This window comes from Panthera uncia, chromosome C2 (genome assembly GCF_023721935.1).
Source record: "Panthera uncia isolate 11264 chromosome C2, Puncia_PCG_1.0, whole genome shotgun sequence".
NCBI lineage: Eukaryota > Metazoa > Chordata > Mammalia > Carnivora > Felidae > Panthera > Panthera uncia.
Genome location: NC_064810.1, coordinates 148,296,599 through 148,308,783, shown reverse-complemented (window position 1 = coordinate 148,308,783; position 12,185 = coordinate 148,296,599). Strand labels below are relative to the sequence as shown.

The 12,185-nt window shown below is 43.8% G+C and overlaps 2 protein-coding genes across 2 annotated transcripts in view; both read left to right on the top strand.

Annotated features, from left to right (window-relative positions):
• Nucleotides 1-12,185, top strand: part of RPSA (ribosomal protein SA) — a 78,296-nt gene that overhangs the window by 41,813 nt on the left and 24,298 nt on the right. The window lies entirely within an intron of this gene.
• Nucleotides 1-12,185, top strand: part of MOBP (myelin associated oligodendrocyte basic protein) — a 42,352-nt gene that overhangs the window by 17,923 nt on the left and 12,244 nt on the right. Inside the window, exon 2 of the mRNA XM_049628969.1 lies at nt 5,594-5,672. The gene's annotated coding sequence lies outside the window, so the exon portion shown is untranslated. The remainder of the gene's footprint in view (nt 1-5,593; nt 5,673-12,185) is intronic.

Sequence of the window (12,185 nt, the reverse complement as noted above, 5' to 3'; positions counted from 1 at the left end):
CTGGTTCATGTCTACTGCTTTATGAGTGTTCATTTCGTGAATGTGATTGTTCCTTTCTAAGCATCCACTGAAAACATACAGTTCACAAAGAGTGGTCTTGGATAGCCACTCCAGGCCTGCTGGTGACCTTTAGCACATTGGCAGAGTGCTAGAAAAGAAAGAAATTTCATTCTATTTGCGAGAAAACCTCTGTTTGGAGGTGACTGACAGTTTTATCATTCTGAAGGTGGAGACTAACTTCTTAACAGACTTCCTCTCTTTTGGGAAAGTTATTTAAATAGATTCTTAAGATTTCCAAATAGAAAGCATCCATTTTTTTCCCCCTAGAGAAAATGCTGAAGTCATCATAACATAAATGTAAAGCAGTTGTTAACTTCTTATAGGATCTTTGTAGTCAAGTAAATGTATTATGGCTTTAACAGGACTGTTCCCTGGATAAGGTATATAGATGTTTTCTTTCCTAATATGGAATTAGATTAGAAATTTAGAGTTCTGGGGGCTCCTGGGTGGCTCAGTCAGTTGAGCATCCGACTTTGGCTCAGGTCATGATCTCGCGGTCCGTGGGTTCGAGCTTCGTGTCGGGCTCTGTGCTGACAGCTCAGAGCCTGGAGCCTGTTTCTGATTCTGTGTCTCCCTCTTTCTCTGACCCTCCCCTTTCATGCTCTCTCTCTCTCTGTCTCAAAAATAAATAAACATTAAAAAAAATTTTTTTTAAGAAAAAATAAAAAAAATAAAAAAAAAAGAAATTTAGAATTCTGGACATACAACTATTTACTATGGAGGAACTCAGCTTTTGGGAAAATGTAACATTAGCTGCTTTGATTGTCTGATCTGGAAGTCACCCTGGAGTTTGAAAAAATGATTTTTACTTAGAGGATTATGTGTTCCCATAATGAGCCATCCTGGGTTGAAAAATGAGGTCCTCCTTCTCTCACTTAGCCAAAAGAATTGGGGGCCAGTACATGGAAGCCTTGGAAGGCCAGAAGAGTCTTATGGATGGGAATTGAGTTTCTTTCCACAATATAGAAGTCTCCTGGGCTGGGCTGGGCTGGGACCCTAGGATTAGGTTCCATTGTGTAGGCTCCAAAAGTGACCTCTTTTTGGCTGTGCAGGCCTCTCTGATTTCTGTAACCCTGTTACCCCTAATGTACAGGTAAAAACTTGGAGGTATTAGCTGTGCTCTGGGTGAGTAAAAGACCAGTCTGTTTAAAAGTGTACTCAGGATTTTGTTTTTATTTAGGCTTGAGGAGGGCAGCAGATCAGAAGATGATTGCCATTGATAAGATTGTTACTCACAGTTACCAAAAGGAGGGCATATGCCTGACCATGCAGGGCCACATGAGGAAGCACCAGGGTGATCAGAAGCCAGAGGGAATGAGGGGAAAGCATGGGCAAGAGCTTTATTGTGTGTTTTGGAGGGAGGACTGGGTAAGGCAGTGTAAACAGGCTAGGTAAATTCAGGATGAGCTAGTTTGAATAATTTCAGTGGGTTCTGGGAAGGCCTGTTGAGAAGGGCTCTTCTGATTTGTCTGGTTCCTGGCCTTGGGGTGTTTAGGACAGGAATACTGGCTTAATCTGCGGGACCTTGATAAAGAGGGTAATTGACAAGGGTAGGCTCTTGATTGGTTGGTTTGTATATGAAAGACATACTCATAGAGAAGTCCTGTGCGCCCCCACGTATTCTAATGATGATTTTCTATTTCCCTCATTGCTTCTACATGTACTCATTTGAAATATTCTTTAAGGGAGAGAATCTCTTCGTTTGTTTTGATTTTTTAGATTCCACATTTAGATGTAAAATCATCTACTATTTGTCGTCCTCTGTCTGACTAATTTCACTCAGCATAATACCCTCTAGGTCCATCCATGTTGTCACAAATGACAAGATCTCATTCTTTTTTATAGATGAGTCATATTCCATTGCACGGATATGTACGTACCACATCCTTATTCATTCATCTATCAAGGGACGCTGGGGTTACTTCCATATGTTGGCTATTATAAATAATGCTACAATAAATGTGGGGTGTATATACCTTTTCTTAAATTTTTTTTTTCAACGTTTTTTATTTTTTTAATTTTTGGGACAGAGAGAGACAGAGCATGAACGGGGGAGGGGCAGAGAGAGAGGGAGACACAGAATCGGAAACAGGCTCCAGGCTCCGAGCCATCAGCCCAGAGCCTGACGCGGGGCTCGAACTCACGGACCGCGAGATCGTGACCTGAGCTGAAGTTGGACGCTTAACCAACTGCGCCACCCAGGCGCCCCTACCTTTTCAAATTAGTGTTTTCATTTTCTTTGGGCAAATAACCCCTAGTGGAATTACTGGGTCGTATGGTACTTCTATTTTTAACTTTTTGAGGAAACTCCATACTGTTTTCCATGGTGGTCGCACCAATTTGCAGTCCCAAAACAGTGCAGGAAGGTTCCCTTTTCTCCACACGCTCACCAACACCTGTTCTTGTCTTTTTGATACTCGCCATTCTGACAGGTGTGAGGTGGTATCTCATTGCAATTTTGATTTGCATTTCCCTGGTGAGTAGAGATGTTGAGCATCTTTTCATGCGTCTTGTTGGCCACCTGTATGTTTTCTTTGGGAAAATGCTTATTCAGGTCCTCTACCCATTTTTAAATTGGATTATTCCTCTTTTTTGGGGGGTGGGGTGTTGAGCTGCATAAGTTCTCTTTGTATTTAAGATATTAACCCCTCATGGGTGTTGACCAAATAAGAATTCACTGAAAATTTAAGAGGCACGTATCCTAGCAAGTAGAATTGTAATAAGGGAAACACAGATTCAGATAGAAACCTGAATTATGTTCAGAGAAAGACTAAGAGGGGACAGGGTTATAAAGGCAAAAGGTCACAAGTGCAGTTCTCAGTCAGGTCTGTTATGCAAAACAGGGATTGGAGCGAGGTGAACTGGGATTGGTTGGGTTAATATGCAAATGAGGGATTGAGACGTGTCAAATCTCACTGGTTCCTTTGGGAGTTGAAGAATGGTGAAGATTCTGGTGTCTTGGTGAGGAAGGAGTCCAGCCCTAGGGCTTGTAGCTGGTGAAGAGTTCACAGTTCCTTCAGGAGAACGTGCATAAATTCCTTCTCCCTTATGGCCTCCTGGCCCTATTTTATTTCATTTTAAAGGTTTATATTTTTAAGTAATGTCTACAGCCAACTTGGGGTTCAAATTTATAACCCCAAGATCAATAGTTGAATGCTCTGCCAACTGAATTAGGTAGGTACCTGCATCCCTGCCCTATTTTTTTTTTTTTTTAAAGAGATCCTTTATCTCGGCTCACTTGCTGTATCTTGAAATCTCATTTTCATTAGGTATGTCATTTGCAAATATCTTCTCCCTTTCGGTATGTTGGCTTTTCATTTTGTTCATGGTTTCCTTCCCTGTGAAAAGGTTTTCATTTTAGTGTAGTCTCAATAGTTTATTTTTGCAATGCACTTAAAAATTTTTTTTTAATGTTTATTTATTTTTAAGAGAGAGAGAGAGAGGGAGTGCAAGCATGGGAGGGACTCAGAGAGAGGGAGACACAGAATCCGAAGCAGGCTCCAGGCTCCCAGCCATCAGCACAGAGCCCAGCTCGGGGCTTGAACTCATGAGCCATGAGATCATGACCTGAGCCAAAGCCAGACGCTCAACCGACTGAGTCACCCAGGCACCCCTTTGCAATGTACTTTTTAAAACTTAATTTAAATTGGGGCACCTGGGTGGCTCAGTCGGTTGAGCGTCCGACTTCAGCTCAGGTATGATCTCACGGTTTGTGAGTTCGATCCCTGCGTCAGGCTGTCTGGGCTCTGTGCTGATAGCTCAGAGCCTGGAGCCTGCTTTGGATTCTGTGTCTCCTTCTGTCTCTGCCCATCCCCCACTTGTTCTCTGTCTCTCAAAAATAAATAAATAAATGTAAAAATAACAAATTTTTTTTAACTTAATTTAAATTTAAAAGGAACATGATCATCTGATTTGACGGAGCAATCTTACGATAGTTTTTACAGTTAGTGACACAGAATTGTCAATTCCATCATTATTACAATGATTAGCTGTCAACTAAGACAAATTATCAACCAAGACAACTGTGATATTGTGATTTACAAGAAATATACATTTGGTCGTTCAAATGGCCAAAATAAATTTCTGTTGTGTATTTGGTTTTTATCTACAGTTTCTGACTCGAAGCTCCTAAAACGTTTGGAATTTCCTAGGATAAGGGCAATAAAGGTGTCTTTTGTTATGTTAATGAGGTGAGTTGGGAAAGCCCTTAGGTACCCTAAGGACGGGCCTGGTTGCCATGAGAACCAACCAGGTGATTAGAGGGATGGAACTCTCAGTCCTACTCCCCGACCTTGGGGAGAGAGCCGCTAAAGGGAGTTGACCAATGGCCAGTGACTTAGTCAACCATGACTGTATAACGAAACCTCTCTAAAACCCCAAAGGCTTGGAGAGCTTCCCAGTTGGTGAATGCTTGGAGATGTGGGGACAGCAAAGTGCCTGGAGAGGGCAGGAAAGCTCCGCCCCTTTCCCCCAAACCTTGTCCTCTGTATCTCTTCACTTGGCTGTTGAAATGTAATAACTGTTTCCCTGGGTTCTGAGTCACTCTAGCAAATTAATGGAACTTACCAAAGAGGTTGTTAAAACCTCCAAGCTGTAGCCACTTTGTAGAAGCACAGGTAACATCCTGGGGTTTGCCACGGGTCTGGAGTCTGAAATGGGGGGGTGTGAGAGACAGCCTTGTGGGACAGAACCCTTAACCTGTGGAATCTGATGCTGTTTCCGAGTAGCGTCAGAACTGACTTGAATTCCCCGACACCCTGCTGACGTCCAAGAATTGCTTGGTGTTGTGTGCATGGTGGGAGGACACCCCTCCCCCCACAACATTGGGATTGGGTCCAGGAACCTTAAAAGAACACCTAATGGGAATTACAGGTTTCTTTTGCAGGTTATTTTTTGGAACTACAAGACCCCTTTGTTCAAACGACACTTCCAGGATTTGATATATATTAAGAAAGAAGGGCACAGATGGTTATGGATGGTCACAAATCTCCATACTGCATGGGCAAACAAAACTGATATTCTGAAATTCTCAATGTAATGTCATATCAAATTGGATTCCTTCACTGAGTTTTTAACGTCTCTCCTCAGGAGCTGTGCTGGAGGAGGACAGTCTGACTCTCTTCCTGAGACACTTAATTGCTATGGCTTGCATTTTTAAAGCCAGACTCCGACAGTTCATGTATTTTAGGAATTTCATTCATTAGTGTTATAAGCAAAACACCAGATTTGTCGTAAAGCTCCAGATTTACTAGGAGAAGTGACTGAAGAGTTTTTCCTTAATGACAGTGAATTAACTGGACATATAGCACTTTTCCTCTATAATGGTAAGACGGTCTTTAAAAAGTTTGCCTGCCATTTTGTAATGCTGTCCTCTCCCTGGCCCCCAACTGACAGTTTACATCTAAATTGAACATCATAATCCTTCTTAGGGCGGTGAGAGTGAAGCTCTGCGTATAGCGCGTTTGGATTTATGACAACTTCAATAACCAAAACACCAAATTAACCAGAATGCATTCTATTGCTTCACTTCCAGGGGAAAAAAGGAGCAAATGATACCAAGACAAGCTCATAACAGAGATCTAATCGCCAGAGGTGTACGGATGAAAACACAGGTACAAAATGAATTTCTTACACTCTTTTGGGTCTGCATCTAAATTATTGTATAATGATGCCTAGTATTCAAAACGTCAAAGCAGAATCAGCAAAAGACTGAGCAATCAAACTTTCCATAAGAGTTGAATGCTAAAAAAAAAAACAAAAACAGGTGTTTCACGGTATCCTGGATTTGGGGACATACAAATATGAAAAAAAAAAGAACAAAAACACTTCTCTACAGCAAAGGGACCATGACCCTGGCCACCATTTGTCCACTTTTGGCAAACTCATGTCCTATGCATGGGGGAGGAGCCATTCTGTGAAAAAGAGACTTCCTTCCCCTGTCTTTAAACCCTACTCGGGGGATTCCTTCTATTTCTTTGTCTTAACTGAACCGGGACAGTCCTCTGATAACAAGGCTTCATCTGTCAGCCGGTCAAATGGGGGACATGTATGCTCCAAGTGGCTCCAGAGTTGAGTGAGCCGGCGTCCTCCTCCTTGCCACTTTCAGACCACTACTCCTTCACTCCCTAGCTGGTCTTCCCCACCTGGAAGCTTGTGCTCCCTTCCCTGCGCCCGTCTTCACTTGGCCTCCGGTCACGCCTCCTCCACCGATGTGTCTGTGGTCAGCCTCCCCATCCCTCTCTGCTCCGACTCCATCCATCAGCCCACATGACTTCAATGTTCCTGTGAATGAACTACTCACTACTCCAGTCAGTTACCCAGTCTGCCTCATCTGTCCATCGCATGCTATGGCACTCAACAATACTCGAAACGACTCCATTTCCGAATCAAATGGTGCCAACATCTAGCATTTCATTTACAGCCTTCCTTTCTTTCAACCTGCTCTGTTACGTTCCCCACGACCACTGTTCTTCGGCCAGGTGCTTTGAGTTGACTTTCCCTTCCGTCTCCCCGTCCCTCTATGTATCTATTCCTCAGTTGCCCCTTTCTGTCTATTTTCTTCCTATTCCTGGTAGATTCTGGAATCCATCATGTCAATGATTTTCCTGCAAATTCTCTGGCAAATCCCGTCCTTAGATGAACCATGTGTCTTTGCCCTGTCTGCGCCCTGGCTACTGAGAACAACTGGGGAAAAACACAGTGAGGCAGAAGGCTACCTCTATCGCTACACATGAATAGTCTGTGACCCCACCCAGGCCATCTAAACTACCTGGCAGCCTGACCTTCAAATGTCTACAGAATCTCACTTATTTACTTAAAGAGGGGGAGAGAGAGAGAATCCCAAGCAGGCTCCATGCTCAGCGTCTAGCCCACAGTGGGGCTCAATCCCACCACCCTGGGATCGTGACCTGAGCCAAAGTCAAGAGTCGGACGTTCAACCAACTGAGCCACCCAGGTGCCCCTACAAAATCTCTTTTAAACGCATGTTATTCTTCTCAAATCTCCAACTGTCTCATTCTCAGCTTCTCTTGCCTCCCATTTCACTGGAAAAATGGAATCCATTCGGTGGGAACTTCATACAGCCAACTGCTTTCCCTCTTGCCTCCTGCATGTGTGCTCTGCACTCCCGTCTCCTCGGGGTTTCCTCAAGGACACTAATTACTTTCTCTCTTGTTTGATTTCAGTCTCTTCCTCTCTTAGTCCCTTCCCATCAGCACTCATGCTGCTCTTATCTGTCTCATTATAACAACAACAAAAAACTCCCCACAAATCAACAAATTGACCAGTCACCCCTCCGCTTGCCCAAAGTTTGGAAACTACATCTTCCTCTCCCTACCACTGCTCTCCTGCCCTTCATTCTCAGATCTCTGGCCTGAGTTGCCTACAGCGTCTCTCCATGCCTTCAGCCCCGATTCTCTCCACAAATCCTCTAATCTACCTTCTGTCTCAACCACGCCATGGAAACAGTTCTTGTCAAAGTCACCAGTTACCTCTGTATCACTTAATTCAATGCGCTTTTTCTGGTCCTCCTACTACACCACCTCTCAGAATCATTCCACCAAGGTGTCCACTCACTCTTTGGAAACCCTCCTTCCCTTTGGCTCCCACAATACCACACAACCCAGTTTACCTCCCCCACCCCCAGTTCTTCTCTTTACCCTCTGCCGATCACCTCTCCTCTGCCTGCCTGGAAACACGGGAGGGCCCCCAGGCACACCCCACCCTCTCCTCACTCCACAGTCTGATGCCAGGGCAATCCCATCCCAGGGCTTCAGTTGTTCCTTATACTCCCACAACTTAAATTCCATCTTCTTTGAAATGCTCACTTGACATCTCAGCCTAGATGCCCTTCAAACACCCCAACTCAAGTGCACCTAAAACTCAACTCATGAGTCAGCCTCTTCCCCTAAAACTTCTCTTCTGGTAGATGCTTCTGCTGCTCAGCCAGTTCCTTGAACTACACACCTTGGACTCATCCTTGACTCCCCTTCCTGCTTCTTTGGTTAGATGAGTGATTTCAACGTAATAAGTAAATATAAAGATGGGAGGAAATAAATTGCAAAATGGAACCAAGATAAGTGGCATTTCCTCCATCTGAGGAAGTCTACCAGCGTAGCTGCTGTTGGGTGACTCACACTGTGTCCTTGGACACAAAATTTAGGTAAAGGGTAGTCGACAGCCCGGTGCTTGTTTCAGCTTCTCTCTGGCTGGTTCTTTTCTCTGTCTCCCTGAAACTGATGCCCTTGGAGAACCCAAGGCAGCTTCACAGCTCTCACCTTCCCCGAGTGGTCAGTGGAACAATAAATCAGCTGATCAGGTAATCCAGGTTCTTCCTTTTACCCCCTTGCTGTGACCACAGGCCAAATTAACATTTAAGTTTCTCTATAAGATAATGCAAGTCTGGAAGATGGGTTCTCTGTACAGGGAAAAGGTGGGCAAAGACCAAATTATGAGGAGTCTTGTGTGACATATTAACTAAGAAGCAAGGCGTTTGCCTTGTGACTGGGGAAAGACTCTGTTGAGTAGGGAAGTGGATACATGAGGAGACAAACTCATGCCTTTGGTTCTTTCTCCTGGACCCTCCTTCCCACCACCCCCCTCCCCCCCCCCCAGTTATAGAAAATTGTGGATTTATTGATCTATATAAAATTCTAGTGTAAAGTTCACATACCCATAAGTTAAAACAATGTATTGCATACTTTCTAGAAGAAAGAATGTCATGTTATTAAAATTACATTCAGAAAACTACTGTACTACTTACACGTTTCTGTGGCTCCGCTATAATAAGCAAGGTTTTTACCCCCAAAACATTTGCTAAATATATTATCTATGTGCTAAGGCTATCAAACTTGGGTCACACTTGTTCCTTTTCCTAGAACAGCTGGAGTCAGGTAGTGTTTGTTGTCAGAAAGGGCTCTGCACAAGTGTACGAGATAGTGGTGTGTGAGTAGGGTGGTCCTGGGGCCACTGTCCTTTGTCCTTGTCACCTGGCACAGAGCAAAGCAACGCGGGCTTTGCTCTGTCTCCCCAGATGGGTGGTCAACCCCAAGATAATCGAGACACTTCTATGCTGTTATTTTTATAGCGTCAGCCATTCCCCAAGTCAGTGTCAGAGTTTGGCAAGATGATGCTGTCTGTGGAAAAGCACCCTGAATCAAAAGAAATATTTAGATGAAATTTTCCATTACCGGGAACCGGTTTCCCAGTTGAAGAATCCACCGCTCAACATTCCTTCTACCGATTTGTAGACATCTTGTTTGCCAAGGAGATAGACACATAGATAAATGAGTTCAAACGGATAAAGGCCTCCTTAGAGACACAGCACGCAGTGGTTGCAACCCAAGTTTACTTTCTGCATGTATTTTTGCTATTGCGGACTAACCCACTCGGAAGGCATTGCCTTTTAGCGCGCAAATCGACACTCAGAGGAAAGCATTACCTTCGGCCTGAGACAATGAGCAAGGCTTTAGGAACCGTTGAAGGTCTGTGAGGAAGGTGCCAAGGGTGGAATGGCTAAGCACTGCAGTGATAACTGTTTTCCAGAGCGGAGGAGCTTTGGAAGGCTGTGGTAGCTGAGCGAAGCCCTGGTCTGCAGTGAAGCCTCTGCCCCCTGCCCGGGTTTTATTCCAGAAACATCTCTTCCGCAAAGCGCCCCCGTGCATTCCTCACTGGTGCGCCTTGAACTCCAGCCCAGACCCTGTTCCCCAATTTCCTGTCCCTTCGCGCTTCTGGGAGTCCCTTGTCACTCCTTTTTTTGGAGGGAGGTCAATTGGAATGGGCATCTATTACGTATCCTCGCTGTCATTTTCTTGAGTCCTCCAGCCCCACGTGTGTATAGAATTAGTGGCTTTTAAAGTGTCCTCTTTTTCCTGTTTTGTGCCTGTTTTCATATTTAAAAAAAATTATCGTCTTTTTTTTTTTTTTTCCTTTAACATTCTGATTATGAAAGCTCTGCCCTTTCATTGTGTTCCTGTATTTTTCTTCTGTCATGGCACAGGTCTTTTGCCTTGTAACTTCATGGCATCTTTTGTTCTATGACATCATTGTGTTTATGATTTCTCTTCTTTCCCTTCACGTCCGCTGTGTTAGAAGCCGCGGAGTGTCAAGGTTAGGAACACGGACTAGCTCACCTTGGTTGGGATCCTGGGGATCCAGTTGCTAGTTCTGTGTCCTGGGGTTGGTTTTCTGACTTCTCTGTATCTCTGCTACCGCGAGACCTACTGTGAGGGGGTGAGGATTCTGTGAGTTACACACATAAAGCCTTTGAACAAGTGCCTGGCTGGTATCTCCTACCATGTGTTCGCGATTATTATTCTCGTTGGGGTTATTGGTCTGCTTTCGTTTCGTCTCCCTTTTTCCATTTTCCAGTAAAAATAAAATTGGCACCTTGGTCATGAACCATGTTACTCTACCTACGTGGGTCTGTTTCTAAGCTCTCTGTTCTGTCCCCTTGATCTGTTGGTTCTATTTCCACGGCAACGCTCTCTTGTCTTAATTAGTACAGCTTATGATAAGTGTCTCCATCTTGTAGAACAAGGCCCAAAGCTTATTCAAAATAGTCTTGGCTCATCTCAGTCTTTTATAGGTCCATAAGAAGTATGAAATCGTCTTGTCAATGACATGAAAATTTGATCTTTATCGGACTAGCGTTCAATTTATTAGCACATATTCAGCCTGCTTGTACTAACTGTTTCTTCTGCAGCCCTCAAAAAAAGATGTGCAAATTTTTGCATAAAGTTCTTGCATTTCTTTAATCAGATATCCTTCTACTTGTAGGTGTCCCGTGGTGTTGTGTCCAGCTTGAATGGATTCTTTCATTTTACATTTCTGATTCAATCTTCTTCATCTTTAGAAATGGTTCTGATTTTGGAATATTGATCTTGTGTCCAGAAATCTTGTTGAGCTTTCTTTTCAGTTCTAACAGTTTGTAGAGTTTCACGGTGTTTTGTTTGACTGGTTAGGATTTCAAGCACGGTGTGGATAGTGGTAGTGAGAGCATCCTTCCTGGGGTATCTGATTCAGATGAAAATGTTTCTAAGATTTCACCCACAGTAAGCCGTTATTTATAGATATTTTGGTAGCTAGCTTTTAATAACATTAAGAACATCCCCTTCCCTTCCTTCTTTGTTAAGAGGTTTTTTTTTGTTACGAGTGGATATTGAATTTTAGTGAATGCTTTCTTAGCGTTTGTTACTTAGTGTTTGTATACCCCCTTATTCTGTCAATATGGTAAATCAGACATCTAGCCTTTCCAAATCTAAAACATTTTGAGATTTGCATCTTTGGTTTGCACTATGAAACATGTTACCTATCAGATCGGCAAAAATCTGAGGGTGTAATAACCTACTTTTATTGCTGAGGTGATGGGAAAATGGCCTCCATCATGCATTGTTTATAGGATAGTAATTCGTACAAATCCCATGGGGAGCAAGTTGGAAAAAAATCCATCAAAGTCTTTAGAATTACAAATGCGTAGTCTTCCCTGAGTCAGTGATCCCACTGTTAGTGGTTCACCCCTCAGGTATTTGCACGTGGGAAATGAAGGGTGTATCGCTTTCTTCACTATAGCACCATTTGCAATAATAACAGATGGGAAACAACCAGACTGTTCACTTGTAGGAAACTAGTTAGGCTCTGATCCTTAACAATTTCGAGGCATCTGCCAATCCTTCTAGTCTGTTGTGTGTCATCATCACCCCTAGATCCTCATAAGCATCTCTGATTTAACATGTTTGGGGCACAGTAGGTGCTCAGTTGATATGTTGAATAAATGAGTGTTCACAATGGTACCCTTACCCCGCTCCCCCACGGCTTTCCTCACCTCAGTAAATGGTTCCACTGGGCATTTGCTCAAGTCATAGGCATGGCAAGGATGACTGCCCACGAACCCCACATCCGACCCATCCTCAAATCCTATTGGTTTTGCCTCCAAGATCCACCTCTGCTCCCCTGCCCTGGCTGAAGTCCCTGTCCTCTGTCATTGGTCTCCTTGCTTCCACTCCCCCTTGCCTCCAGTCTACATTGCAGGAAGCCCGAAGGATCTTCACGGAACATAAACAGGAAGACTTACCTCTTCTAGTCAAGATCTTTCAATGCCTTCCATTCTTCCTATTCTTTATCTCACC